This window comes from Lactuca saligna, chromosome 8 (assembly GCF_052625555.1).
Source record: "Lactuca saligna cultivar CGN05327 chromosome 8, ASM5262555v1, whole genome shotgun sequence".
Taxonomy (NCBI): domain Eukaryota; kingdom Viridiplantae; phylum Streptophyta; class Magnoliopsida; order Asterales; family Asteraceae; genus Lactuca; species Lactuca saligna.
The window spans coordinates 160,777,530-160,792,578 of NC_136424.1; the positions used below are offsets into that span (position 1 = coordinate 160,777,530).

General features: G+C 35.0%; 1 pseudogene; it reads left to right on the top strand.

The window, feature by feature from the left end:
* Positions 1–538: 538 nt before the first annotated feature.
* On the top strand, positions 539–10,299 carry LOC145010237 (uncharacterized; annotated as a pseudogene).
* Positions 10,300–15,049: the final 4,750 nt, after the last annotated feature.

The window sequence follows — 15,049 nt, forward strand, 5'->3', positions numbered from 1 at the left end:
TCTTGGGATAGGAGATTACTCAATGCATCAAGTGGTGGATCTATAGCTGATAAGACTCCAACAGAAATCAGAGTTCTTATAAAAAACATGGCAGAAGAGTCCAAGCATACAGTCCAAGAAGAAGAGTGGTATAGTGATGCACCAAGGGGGTGAAAGAAATTTCTACTCCAAAAATTGAAAGTCAACTTTCTGAGTTGACTAAGGTAGTAATGATGCTTGCAAAAGATAAGGGCGTGCAACCACCAATAGTCAGACCTTGTGGCATTTGTACACAAGTTGGACATCCCACTGATATGTGCCCCATGTTACAAGAAGATGTAGAGCCAGTTCAAGCTATGGGATTTTCAAGTCAACAACAAGGAAACTTCTAGCCAAGAAGCAATCCAAATTGGCACCAACCTAATACCAATTTCAGCCTAGACCACCACCTTATCAACCAAGACCCCCATTTCAAAATCAAATGCACCATCAACAAAATTATCAACCACATTTCCAACCAACTCAACCTCCTCATCAATCTCAATATCAACCTCAAAACATGCATCAAGGAAGTAGTTCAAGCGGATCGGGAATGTCTTTGGAAGACATTGTTAAGAGTTTAGCCACAAGTACTCAAACATTTCAAAATGAGACCAAAGCGAGCATCAAGACTTTGGAGCAACAAATGACTCAACTCACCACATCTATGAGTAAATTGGAGTCACAAGGCAAACTACCCGCGCAAACTGAGAAGAATCCAAAACATAGTGCATGTGCCATCACTTTGAGAAATGGTAAAGAATATGAAGGTCCTAAAATGATTGAAGAAGAAGAAGAGATGGAGTTAGAGAAAGAAGAAGAGAAGTCAAAAACCCCTTCCAAGAAAGCTCCTATTGAAGTAAAAGTCACTCCTCCTCCGTTTCCCTCAAGATTAAGCAAGTCAAAGCGTGAAAGAGAAGACAATGAAATCATGGAGATGTTCAGGAAGGTAGAGGTAAATATTCCTCTTCTTGATGCCATCAAACAAGTCCCTAGGTATGCAAAATTCCTTAAGGAATTATGTACATCCAAGAAAAAGTTGAAAGGGAATGAAACTGTTAAAGTAGGGGAAAATGTGTCTGCAGTGTTACAAAAAAGATTACCTAAAAAATGTAAGGATCCGGGTGTTTTTATGGTTCCTTGCACATTAGGTAATCTTCATGTTCCACGAGCTATGCTAGACCTTGGAGCTTCTATCAATGTTTTGCCATATTCCATCTTTAAAACATTAAATATTGGCACATTGAAGAAGACCAGGGTAATCATTCAATTGGCTGATAGATCTTTAGTACATCCCAAAGGTGTGTTAGAAGATGTGTTAGTCCAAGTGAATGAACTAGTATTTCCAGCAGATTTTTATGTACTTGATATGGATGATGATGATTCACCGAATTTGAGTTCAATTCTCCTAGGAAGACCCTTTTTGAAAACAGCCAGGACGAAAATTGATGTTTATGATGGTACATTGTCCATGGAATTTGATGGGGAGGTGATAAATTTCAATATTTATGATGCTATGAGATATCCAAGTGATATTTCATCTTTGAATTTTGTGGATGTCATTGAACCATTGACAGAGGAGTGTTTTGATCTGTCTAATCTTGATGTGTTAGCTCTTATTTTAGATAGGAATCTTCAAAAGGAAAGAGTGGAAAAACTTGCCAATAAATTTACAATTGACAAAGAGATTATGGAGGTTGTGTCTTGTATGGATGAGAAGAAGAAAATGAGGTTTGATGTTCAAAAGCTGAAAATACCAATGTCTAATGAGAAACTTGTTCCCTCTATTGTGCAGGCACCGGAATTGGAGCTAAAAACTTTACCCGAGCATCTCAAGTATGCATATCTTGGAGATAAGGAAACTCTACTAGTGATCATTTCCACCAAGTTGTCAACAAAAGAAGAGGAAGAACTTGTCACCACCTTGAAGGAATATAAGGAAGCAATTGGGTGGACTATAGCCGACATCAAAGGGCTAAGTCCTTCGCTTTGCATGCATAAAATCCTTATGGAAGAAGATTACAAGCCTTCCCGAGAAGCTCAAAGGTGTCTGAATCCTCCAATGATGGAGGTTGTGAAAAAAGAGATTTTGAAGTTGTTGAATGCGGGAATGATTTACCCTATATCAGATAGTAAGTGGGTAAGTCCTATCCAAGTCGTGCCGAAGAAGACAGGTATTACCGTTACAAAGAATGACCAAGGTGAATTAGTCCCCACCCGTGTGCAAAACGGGTGGAGAGTTTGCATTGATTATAGACGGCTCAATTCCTCAACCCGGAAAGACCATTTCCCACTTCCCTTCATTGATCAAATGTTGGAAAGGTTAGCGGGAAAAACACATTATTTTTTCTTGGATGGATATTCCGGTTTCCATCAAATACCCGTTGCACCTGAGGACCAAGAAAAAACTACTTTCACATGTCCTTTAGGAACATTTGCATATAGACGAATGCCTTTTGGGCTTTGCAATGCTCCAGCCACTTTTCAAAGGTGCATGGTAAGTATTTTTTCGGAATTTGTTGAGGAAATCATTGAAGTTTTTATGGATGACTTCACCGTTTATGGTAATTCTTTTCATGAATGTTTGGGAAATTTGAAAAAGATTTTGCAAAGATGTATTGAAACCAATCTTGTTTTGAATTATGAAAAGTGTCATTTTATGGTTGGCAAAGGTCTCATACTAGGTCATATTGTGTCTTCTAAGGGTCTAGAAGTGGACAAAGCAAAAATAGATGTCATAAAATCTTTACCTTATCCCACTTGTGTTCGTGAGGTGCGCTCATTTCTTGGTCATGCAGGATTTTATAGAAGGTTTATTAAAGATTTTTCCAAGATATCTCGTCCCATGTGTGAGCTCCTACAAAAAGATGCAGAATTCGAGTTTTCTAAACAGTGCAAGCAAGCTTTTGATCAGTTGAAAGAGTTGTTGATCACAGCACCAATACTTCAATCACCGGATTGGAGTTTGCCTTTTGAAATCATGTGTGATGACAGTAATCACGCAGTTGGTGCAGTGTTAGGGCAAAGAAAAGACCGTGTTCCTAATGTCATTTATTATGCTTCAAAAACACTTGATAGTGCACAAGCCAATTATTCAACAACTGAAAAAGAATTGTTATCTATTGTCTTTGCTTTAGACAAATTTCGTCAATATCTGCTAGGTTCTAAAGTCATTGTTTATTCTGATCATGCAGCTATTAGGTATTTACTTGCAAAGAAAGATTCGAAGCCTAGACTCATTCGATGGGTATTACTCTTGCAAGAGTTTGACATTGAAATCAAAGACAAGAGCGGAAAGTCAAATCTTGTAGCTGATCATCTTAGCAGGATTGTTTCTCCCGAAGATTCAACTCCCATTCATGATGCATTTCCCGATGAAAATCTGTTTTCAGCAAAAGTTGCCCCGTGGTATGCCGATATTGTGAACTACATTGTCACAAATCAATTTCCACCAGATTTAACTCGATGGCAAAAAGACAAGATCAAGAAAGAAGCCAAGAGGTATGTTTAGGATGAGCCATATTTGTGGAAATATTGTGCTGACCAAATGATTAGACGATGTGTGGATCAATATGAGGTAGCTTCTATCTTAACATTTTGTCACTCTTATGCTTGTGGAGGATATTTTGGTCCTCAAAGGACTGCAAGAAAAGTTTTAGAGAGTGGATTTTACTGGCCAAGTATTTTCCATGACTCTTATGTTTTTTGCTCAAGCTGTGATAAATGTCAACAAATGGGCTCTTTAAGCTCAAAGAATCAAATGCCCTTAAACCCCATATTAGTTTGTGAAATTTTTGATGTTTGGGGCATTGATTTTATGGGACCTTTTCCATCATCTTCGGGTTTTATTTATATTCTTTTGGTTGTGGACTATGTTTCCAAGTGGGTGGAAGCAAAGGCTACCCGTACTAACGATTCAAAAGTTGTGATAGATTTCTTGAAGGCTAACATTTTTTCCAGATTTGGTGTTCCAAAGGCCTTGATCAGTGATCGTGGTACACATTTTTGTAATCGTATACTCGGGAGTGTTTTGAAGAAATATGGTGTCACTCATAAAGTTTCCACAGCATACCACCCACAAACAAATGGACAAGCTGAGGTGAGCAATCGACAAATCAAGGGCATTTTGGAGAAAACCGTGAATACAACAAGGAAAGATTGGAGTACACGCCTTGATGATGCTTTGTGGGCGTACCGCACTGCATACAAAACTCCAATTGGAATGTTGCCATATCGTATTGTTTATGGAAAGCCGTGTCGATTACCCGTTGAGTTGGAACATAGGGCATATTGGGCAGTCAAGCAGTTCAACATGGATTTAAGTGAATCGGGAAAGAAGAAAAAGCTGGACATACAAGAATTGGAAGAAATCCGCAATGAAGCGTGTGAGAATGAGGTTCTTTATAAGGAAAAGACTAGAGCATTCCATGACAAGATGATTACACGCAAGGTATTTCACAAAGGTCAAAAGGTACTACTTTACCATTCGTGTTTTAAATTGATTCCTGGTAAATTAAGGTCCCGTTGGGTGGGACCATTTGTTGTCACTAATGTTTTTGAGCATGGTGCAATAGAAATCACAAGTGAGAAAACCGGGAAGATTTTTAAGGTAAATGGTCACCATTTGAAGCCTTATTATGAAGGATTTCAAGTCAAGAATGAAGAGGTGGAGGAAGTAATGGATCCAAAGTATGAAAATTGACAAATAGTTGGGGTCCAAGTCGAGCCAACGACATTAAAAAGGGGCGGCTAACCGGGAGGCAACCCGGGGGTATTTTTGTCATTTAGTATATTTTCATTGTATTTTCTTTGTTTTCAAACATCCAAGTTGTTTTTCATGCTAAAAAAGGGTTAAAAATCATTTTTCGGGCAGTAGAGGTTTAGCGGGTTGCAATTTCAAAAAGTGAAAAAAATCAAGTTTTTTGGCTTTCTCAGAAGTTTTCACGGCCGTGTAAACTTATGCCTTGCATTTACACGGGCCGTGTAAACGATTGAACGCGGTTTTTATGATTCAGGGATTTACACGGCCGTGTAAACCCTCCCCTTTGATTTACACGGGCCGTGTAAACGCAAAAACAGGGCTGAACAATTTTAAGGTCAAATCTCGATTTTTCTAACTCATTCTTCAGTCAATACCTGCGATTCCCTCTCTCCCTACTACCCCCTTTCGAAAAAGACCCTTCCAAATACTCAATCTTCCTCAATTTTGCATCAAAAATCAAGCTCCAAGGTATGAAATTCCTCCCTTTTCTTCATCTTCTTTATCTTCCACATCTATATCCTTCTCCCATGGCCGATTTTGGGTTTTTTTTAACAAAACCCTAGAATTTTTTAACTTCAAATCTCAACCTAATGTTTCAAATTTCTTATAGGATAAGCTTGGGGATAGCTTGGGGAAGCATTGGATATCATCTTATCACCATTATCAAGCACAAATTGGTATAATTGTTCCAAACTCTTACTTTGTGCATTTAGATAGAACACATTCTTTTTTTTTGGGTGTTTTTGGTGAAACTTGCTAGTTCTTGTACTTCAATTGTCTTAATTGTGTGCAATATTTTGTTGATTCATTTGGGTTATGGCTTCCCGGGGTAAAAGACATAGAGTTGGCACTTCACATGATGAACAAGACCCACATGCCATAGACAACCCCTATGAATTTGGTCTTATTTTTTAGAATAATCGACAGGAAATCTTGTATGCAAATCTTGTTACAAGAACAATGGGTGCTCAAAAATTTGTGGACATCCAGGCCCTCAAAGATTTACACATATACAAGGGTGTTCACAAGATTTTTAAAAACATAGGATGGGAGGGTCTTTTGAATCTTCATGCAGTTAGTTACCAAACACCGATGTTGGAACTTTTGTCTTCCATTTCCTTTGACTATCAAACCCATCTCCTAACTTTCCGTCTGCTCAACCAAACGCATCAATTTCATGCTGATATCCTTTGTGATATAATTGGTGCTCCTAAAGCAAGAAGGGATATATACACAACTAAGGGTAGAAAAAATGTTGTTTTTGAGCAAGACTGCGCAAATTTTTGGAGAAACATCTCTTGTGAGTATGAGTATCAATCGGGCACCGCAAAAGCTTCTAGCATTATCCATCCGGTCTTGAAAGTAGCTCACCAGATCATTGCTTCTCTCTTATTCCCTCAAGAAGAGATTAGCAAAGCTAATAAAAAAGAGCTAGAAGTCTTGTGGTGTATGATTAACAAGCCTGCAGAAGTCCCTCATTTTGGTTGTTGGGTTATTCAAAAAATGCTCAGAAGTGCTACGAGCAATGGTGGACAGCTACATTGTGGAGGCATGGTTTCTATTATTGCAGAGCATCTTGGCCTCCATCTACCTAATAACCCAACAAACATCATCATGGGCCGTACTCGTCTATCAATTGATGTTATGGAAACAATGCATCTCTTCCACCGCCTTCCCACTGGGGATATTCATTGGACAGTAGATGGGAAAGAGTATCTACGTATAGACAGCAGAAATAAGAAGATACTCAATTTAGCCAATGATATTCCATCAACTAATTGGAAACTCAGATCCAACTTAGGTGTTACAGTAGATCATAGTCCTCCATCCTCTCCTCCTCCTGCTCCTCCTGCTCCTACTGCTGGTGCTTCTAGTTCCTCTCGCCCTATTCCTTTTTCTGAACATAATCTTTATATGGGCGAGTTTGCGTGTTTGAATCATCGTTACACCAGTCTACAACAGGAAATCGGGGACATTTATACGGGTGTCGCTGAAATCACTTCTGATTTTCAGGACTACCGTAACTTACAGGAAGAGCATTGGGCCCAACAAGAGTTGCGGTGGGCTGAGCAAGATCAAAGATGGGCTACTCAAGAGCAGCACAACCGCAACATTCACCATCTGCTGAGTGATATCCATAGAGTTCTTTTTCATTTCATTTTCGTTTTCATTTTTTTCTGCATGGAAAATTTAAAAAAAAAAAAAAAAAAAAAAAAAAAAAGATCCAATCCCAAGCAACCGAATCTTTTCAAAACAGTTGAGCAGGTAAATGAGTCATGTGCCTTGAAATTGGCTTGCTTTTCTTATTGAAAAAAATCTAAAAGCAAGTTAATCACACACGAGCACATCTCCCGAAGCTACTTGTGCAAAACAGAAAATGAGAAGATTGTCAACACTGGAGCATAACAGCAGGTATGAGTCGATTCTTTGGGACATATGACCGGTCTTATGAGTAGTAATGCTCAATTGAACTTAAAATGTCAAATTCAAAAGTTCATAAAAAGAATGCAAAATCTCAATGTCCCGCCTTCCAGCGCTCTTAAAAGTTCTTTCTACTTATTCCCTTTTATATATACCCTGCTTGAGGACATAGCTTTCAACTATACTTACGGGTTTTTGCATGTTAACATTTAATCCCTCGAAAAATGTCCAGAAGTCCCTCACGGTAATAGACCGTGAGATGTCCCACAATAGAAAAGTCAAGGACGGAAATATAAGGAAATTGGCCAAATAAACAAATTAATAAGAGTGTTGTGTGTTAACTTACTTATTTGTATATGTGTTATATTTAAAAAAAAAAAAAAAAAAAAAAAAAAAAAAAAAAAAAAAAAAAAAAAACTATTATTAAGTTAATCTGTGACCTTTGAGATTCGAACAAGTAAACTCTGAGGGGTGTTCTACACCTAATCACCTAAAGCTAAATTGTTTGGGATTGATTGGGTTGAAAGTTCGCTATACGGGTTCCATAGAAAGTCATGAACTTAATAATAGTAAATAAAGCTAATCTGTGGCCTTTGAGGTTCGGGCAAGTAAACCCGAGGGATCTCTTTAAATCTAGCACACTAAGGTCATTTGATTTGGATGTGTTGGTTGAAAGCCTGCTACACGGATTTCAAAGAAAGCCATGAGCTTTATTTATAAAAAAAATGTGTAATTAGAAAGTTTGTACATAGTTGTGTTTATAGTTTAATTAGATGTTGTGTTTAGGAAAAATAAATGGCTGTCAAAAGATTCCCTTGGACTTGGATTTGAATTTATGACATTGGACTGAATGTTAATTACTTCAACTGGTGTAAGTGGTTTGAAGTTTGTAACCAATCTAGATAAATATTAGGGAATTTTTAGAAAATATTTTTCAGAAAAAGATTGTTGTTGACCAACAAATAGCTGGAATCGAACATTGTTATATTTTATGAAACAAAGATGGTTGAGCATGTTTTGTCATATATAATTTCACGAGAGTAAGACCATAATTTGTTCCAAGAATTGACTTGATAATATTGAAAAGGAATAAGTGTTGTGATCTTTAATTCTGTTGAGTTGTACTAGGGAATAGCCAAAGTCTTGTTTCTATTATCATTTAATATTTTGAGACTAAAGCAAAGTTAACTCGAGGCATGACAGGTACATTCTCAACTATGGTACAAAACAGGGTAATTGGGTTGGATCTTTTCATATTTGTTTTGATTTCATGCATTAAGTTATAAATAGTCTTAACTTTAATTTTCTTTTCTTCTATTCTATTTTTTTTTTCTTTTCTAGTTTAAATCTTCTTGTTCTTTCTTGAGGACAAGAAAGGTTTAAGCTTGGGGAGATTTGTTAGGTGCATTTCATGCATTCATTTTTTATAGTTTTAGTTCATAAAAGTGCATTACATTTAGGTTTAGACTCATGCATTTTGTATAATTTCGGGATTTTTCATGATGCAACTCCATTCACACGCTTTTAGAATATTTCAGGGACTTATGAAGGTTGGATCTTGTTGGAGGAAGTTATCAAGAGTTGGATACAAAGTTGTAGAAGTTTTGGAGCTTTGAAGAGAGAGAATGAAGAAATGAAGAATTTGGTTTCACAGGAATTTACACGGCCGTGTAAATTTATGCCTTTGATTTACACGGGCCGTGTAAACGTATATGCAAGGACATTCTACTTCGAAGACCTGGAAGACTTAAGCATTCTACTTTTCTTGTTTACACGGCCGTGTAAATGGAACCCTTTGGTTTACACGGGCCGTGTAAACGTCTCAGCAGTTTTAAAGTGGTTTTGTCTTCTTATAATTCAGACAATCAGTTTTTATGGAGGTTAGGTCGGATTTTGGGAGGAGAAGAGACGATTTTCAGAGCTTTTGCAAGTAGATTAACACTTGGAAAACACTTTAATTTCTTTTTGTAAGTCAATTTGAAGTTTAAACTTGTTTGATTTGTAGTCCAACCTAGATATGTGTGGTTGATTTTATTATCATTTCCGAATCTGAATTCTTAAGTATGTGTTGTTAGATTGTAACTTGAATTTGACTTATGTTTAACATCTAGTAATCTTTGATTTGATCTTAATCATGTGTTTGATTAGTTCTCTTTTTCACTTGATCAATGAACTAGGGTTCTATTCAATCTAGTTAATCAAATCATGAAATTCGTATATGTTTTATGATTTGATGTTAGTAACACTCACTTATTTGGTTGTAATTAGATCAAAATTAGTGCAATCAAAGATTAAATGTTTATATTCCCAAGCTTAAGAGGAATGTTAAACATTGTTGGTAATTAGTGCAAGAACTTAATGTCATTTAATGATTTAATGCAAGAGCTTATTTGGGTTGAATCAAATAAATGAAATTTTATTTAAAGAGCTTATTTTGAATAGAATACTTTTTCCAATTTGGATATTAGAGTTTATTAATATCCAACTTACTAACCTAGATTGAACATGAGTTATAATCATATTACATCTTTCAACATAATACATATATAAGAGTCAGAATCGGAAATGTACTTCTTTTACTGCGTTTGTTTTCAATCTTTCTTATTTATGAATTTTAATTCAAGTTTAAATACAAACCCCCATTTCAATATTACTTGTATTATGTGTGAAAATATGGTAAGATGAAAAGTCCCGTATCTCTGTGGACCGACCCTGCTTACTCTATACTATCTTTAGTATTAGAAATAGCAGTGATTTGAGTTATATTAATATTATTTTATCCCATCATTTGTTGGTTTGACACCCAAACACCCCTAGATTTGAGCATCATGATTTTTTGAATACTCCTCCTATAGTTGCGAATTAACAACTGGACTTTCAGACGGATTAGACTCAGCTCTACATGTGTGTGATATCGAAATTTCCACACTCTCCCCTTAACTGGAGCACTTAGAGAATTTTTTGTAATTCAAGGCTCCCCATTTACGTGAACTTCAATTTTATTGATTTCATAATCAACCAACTTCATTAATTATGTCCTTGATTGTTAGTTGCTTTTGCTTTTTGAACAAGATGATGGAAATATTTCTTCACATTAAGTGACTTCCTTTTGAAAAGATTTGATGTACTTGTCATCGTAAGTGACATAATATCTATCCTTAATCTTACTTGTCATTTTGTTGAGAACACGATGTACATTTGAAGTAAGAGAATGTCCAAGAAAAAGAGCTTCATCTACTTTCACATCAAATTTGTTACGAGTCTCCTTTAAATTATAAAGAAAGTACATGCAACCAAAAACATGAAAGAATTTCATATTAGGTTTACAATTGCTCAATTTATCATAAGGAGTTATCAAAAATCTCTTACTAATGTAAAATATTTTTATTGTAAACAATGTTCTTCCAACTGCATCAACCACGAAATGAAGTGGTAGATTTACGAATGAAAGCATTGTCCTCGTAGTTTCACACAGTGAACGGTTTCACCTTTTAACAACATAATTTTGTTGTGGTGTGTAAGGAGATGAGAAATTATGACTGATGCCTTTCTTAGTGAAAAAATCCTCAAACACTTGGGTTTTGAATTTAGTCCTATTGTCATTTAAGAATCTTTCTTACAGGGTCTCGTAGCTATATCTCAATATTCTTCACAACATCAATCATCTTCTGTGTGGTTTTTTATTTCAGTTTACGAAAGAAAACCCACGTAAAACAAGAAAATTTATCAAAATTAACAATCATGTAATTATTACCACCAATGATTTCAACTGAACACAGATGACAAAAATCGATATGAGTCAACTCAAGCGTGTCAACGATCTTTTTATTCATGATTGATGAATGACTTTTTCAACGTTGTTTTCCCAACCCACAAAAAGCACACTAATTCTTTTTATCATATTTGAGTAAAGAAAGGCCTCACACAAAATCACCAAGAATAAGCTTGTTGATATCCTTGAAGTTTAATTACGAAAGTCTTCGGTGCCAAAGCTAACTATCATTAGATGATGCTTTCGCAACCAAAGAAATTGACGGCTTTCTTTCAATTGCCTTCATATCTAGTGGATACATCTATCCTTTTCTTTTAGACCTTAAAAGAACATTTTTGACACCTCGTGCTCAATCACATATCCTTATTCATCAAACGATACTTTCAACCAGTACCTACAACCAATTCAGAAACACTTATCTAATTGTGTTATAAACTTTTAACGTAAGGAACCTTTCTAATTGTGATACCCCCATTTGAAATCATGCCATATCCTTTAATTTCTCCTGTCACTTTATTTCTATACTTCAATCTTCTAGTATCTTTCAGACTCCCATACTCTCATAACTTTGATTTCCTTCCTGTCATGTGATGTGAGCACCTATTATAATTGAATCATTCATAATCGTACTGCTCGACACGAATCGCCTGCTCAATTAAGTCAATTTAGGAACCCAAACCATCTTGGGCCCTAGTAAGACTTGCTACTTGGAGTTACCAACGGGAAAAATCTTAGTATTTTCAATCCAAAACGATTTTGAAGTCGAAACATTATTCATATTTTTCACCTTTTTGTAAACTTGAGTGTTTTTTTCACAACAATTAATTTCAACAAATGTTCCTTGTTTTTAATAGACACCTTTATTATTGGAATCTACTCTTTTGGAAACGCTTTTCTTCTTCCTTTTGCATTGAAAATTTTGTTTTTGAAACAACTTTTGATTAGAAACAACATTAATTCTATTAAACAAATGATTATTTTGAAACATTTTTCTTTGACTAATCACTTTGTTTCACAACAATCTTCTTTGGTTTAACACTCCAAATGTGAAAAGAGTTTGAACCAAAATGGGATTTTGCTCACTCAAATTGTTCTGAATATTTTTCTGATTGTGAAACCTTGATGACTTGTTGGACATTTGACTTCATAGATGTGATTTTGAACAAGAACCTGAACAATCAACATTTTGATATTTAACAATGTTAATAGATTTTTCCACAATCTCTTAATGTCTCAGAATCTTCTTCTTATTATTCATATTCTTTTTGTATCTAGCTCTCCTATACTTAATCTTTTCTTTTGCATCCATTTTGATAAGAGCATCTTGATCACACATCTTAGATTTCCCTTTTTGATTACTCAAATTAGATTTATCCTCTGAAATGGGTTTCGATCCTGAGTTTCATGATTTTATACAACAACTTGTGAAGTAGATTCTACATTTAAAGGTACTAAAATCTATCTATTCTTCACTCTCCAAGAAGTCTTATTTGAATGACCTATTGTCTCCTCATCATTATCTATGGTTTCATACCAAAAATGACTCGCGCATGAACTCAAATAATTAGTTTTCACAATAGAAGTTAAATCAATGGTGTCAGTTCCATCCAATCCTTTCGTAACAAAAACCTAATTAGGAATACTTTGGAGTTTTTGAAACACAATGGCCTTTTCTTTAAATTCTCAATTCCATTTATTTCAAGCACCTTTTCAAATTCAGGAGATTTATCGATATCAAGTTCCTTTTTGGTTCATTATCATTCAACATTAAATTGGAACAATCAATTTCATCTTCTATAGAATTTCACTAATCAGACTTTCAACAGAATCAAACTCAATTCCACCATTACGATATTCCTCAAAAGTCAATTCATTACACATCGAGTTATAATTTTCCTTTAAATTCTTTTTGATATTTTGTTTATCTTCTTTAGTTAAAACATAACTCATCATTTTCTTTATTTCCTTTGTTTTAAAAAATTCTTTAATATTTTCTAAACCAAACCTATAAGCATCACTTAAGTATTCATTAGGCGATATCTAGGATTCATATTTGTAACATTATGAGTCTATCTCTTCTTCCTGAAATTCTGATAATGGTAACAATTTCTTATGCATATGATCAGCTATTTGGTAATTAACGTAGAGTTAAGTAATATATTTGTAAAATCTTTTCGCAATTTTGGAAAAAAAAATATTTCACTGTTTCATGAGCATCCTATTTTCAGAATTCAAAATACAAACATCATTGTTTATTCTAACAATATCTAATTCCAACTTCTCTATCATAAGTTTTCTCTCTTCATTTCTAAACTTGCACCGGCTAAGATCAACATCAAGATTAGATACCTTCAATCTAATCTATTTTAGACTATCACCCAACTCATAACTATTATCTTGCAATTCAGTTAATTCATCATCATAACGATAAGCAGGAATATTTAAAGATTTAAGAATAGAATGTACCTTCTCCGTCACTTTGGTGCATACTTCAATGTGTTATAATGCTCTCTTCACAGAAAAACATAAAGCATATGAATTTGCATCATCAAACATTCCACCATTCTCTGAACTTCAGTATTGGTCCTTTAAACTTGTGCTTCGCACCATCAAGGAGCTTCCAACTTTCATACCTGCAAAATCATTAGCAACAAAGAAAGAACCATGTGTAGGTCTACGAAGCTCTTCATCCTCTAAATTAGTAAACCACACCTCAATGTTTCCATCATCGTTGTTATATTCTTCCATTATCGAAGCCATGTACTAACCATGAGATCTTTTTCTTCACTCGTAAATTTGTCATCTGTCACATCAGAGTAAGATTCATCAATAATTACCTTTTCCATGGACTTCATTTCTTTCGCTGCCTCTCCATTCGCAACAATAGCCAAAGAGCCTGTATCTACACTTGATTTTACATTTATTCTGTGATTTCATTTTCAAGAAACTTTAAGATACCGACAATTTGTGCTAATGAGTAATTTTTAATATGTTCATGTTTCTTCACAGTTGAAGTAATCATCTTTCATTCTCAATGTAAATTGTTCATGAAAGCCACCTTTTCTTCAATCGGCTCTCTTTTCAATTTATACTTTAACATTAGGCTCAGTAAGTGACTGAACCTACTAGCAACTAGATCAATTGTCTCTTTAGCTTTCTATCGAAACGATCCAAACTACAAAAGTAATTTTGTTTGCATAAAATGAGTTTGATCAACGTCATATGAGTAAAGTTCTTTCACTCTCTCCCAGATATCATGAGCAGTTACAAGAGAGTTTACAATTTTGAATGTGTCTAGTGGGAGTGCAAAACATAAATCTCTTTAAACTTGCAAATCTCCATAAATCGTCTCATTTTCTTTAGTTGTCAGATCTTTCTGCTTTTCGAAAAGAAAATCCGCATATTATGTAAGTGTGAGAACATATTCTTTTCTTTTTGTGCATTTATCAGGACCTATAATAATAGATTTCCAAATGTACGGTCCATGTTTTTTAGTTCTTGAGATATAATCTTCAAAGTGTGACACCATAAATTCATAATCATCGGGAAACAAAATTGAAATACGAGTTAAAGATCCAATAGTACACTACTACAAAAGAACCCGGGTCCTAAAGCCAGCGAGACCTATGTGGAAAAAGTAATAGAACCCGGTTTTAAAACCGGCTCCTATCTAACACAAAAGAACCCGGTTGTTCAACAAACCGGGACATATAAGAGGAACATAACGCCTAATAATTATTCATATACGCACATTAGGACACGGCCCAACCGTACAAACTGGGTTATATATGGCTAAAAGAGCCCGGTTCCAATCCCCAAACCGGGTCATATAAAGATTAAATATGGACCGGTTCCATTCAAATAACCGGGTCTTTTTCAATATTCCAAAAACAACCAGCAAGCATGTTTATAACAATTCAAATGTTGCCAGCTTTATTCAAATAATCATAATATAAAGAAAACAATTGATAAAAAAACACAAAGTGATACTTGCATCCAAAGCACACATTCAAAACAAAACAAAAATTATGCATTGATGAACAAATTATATTTTTATAAACATGTTAAATAACCAA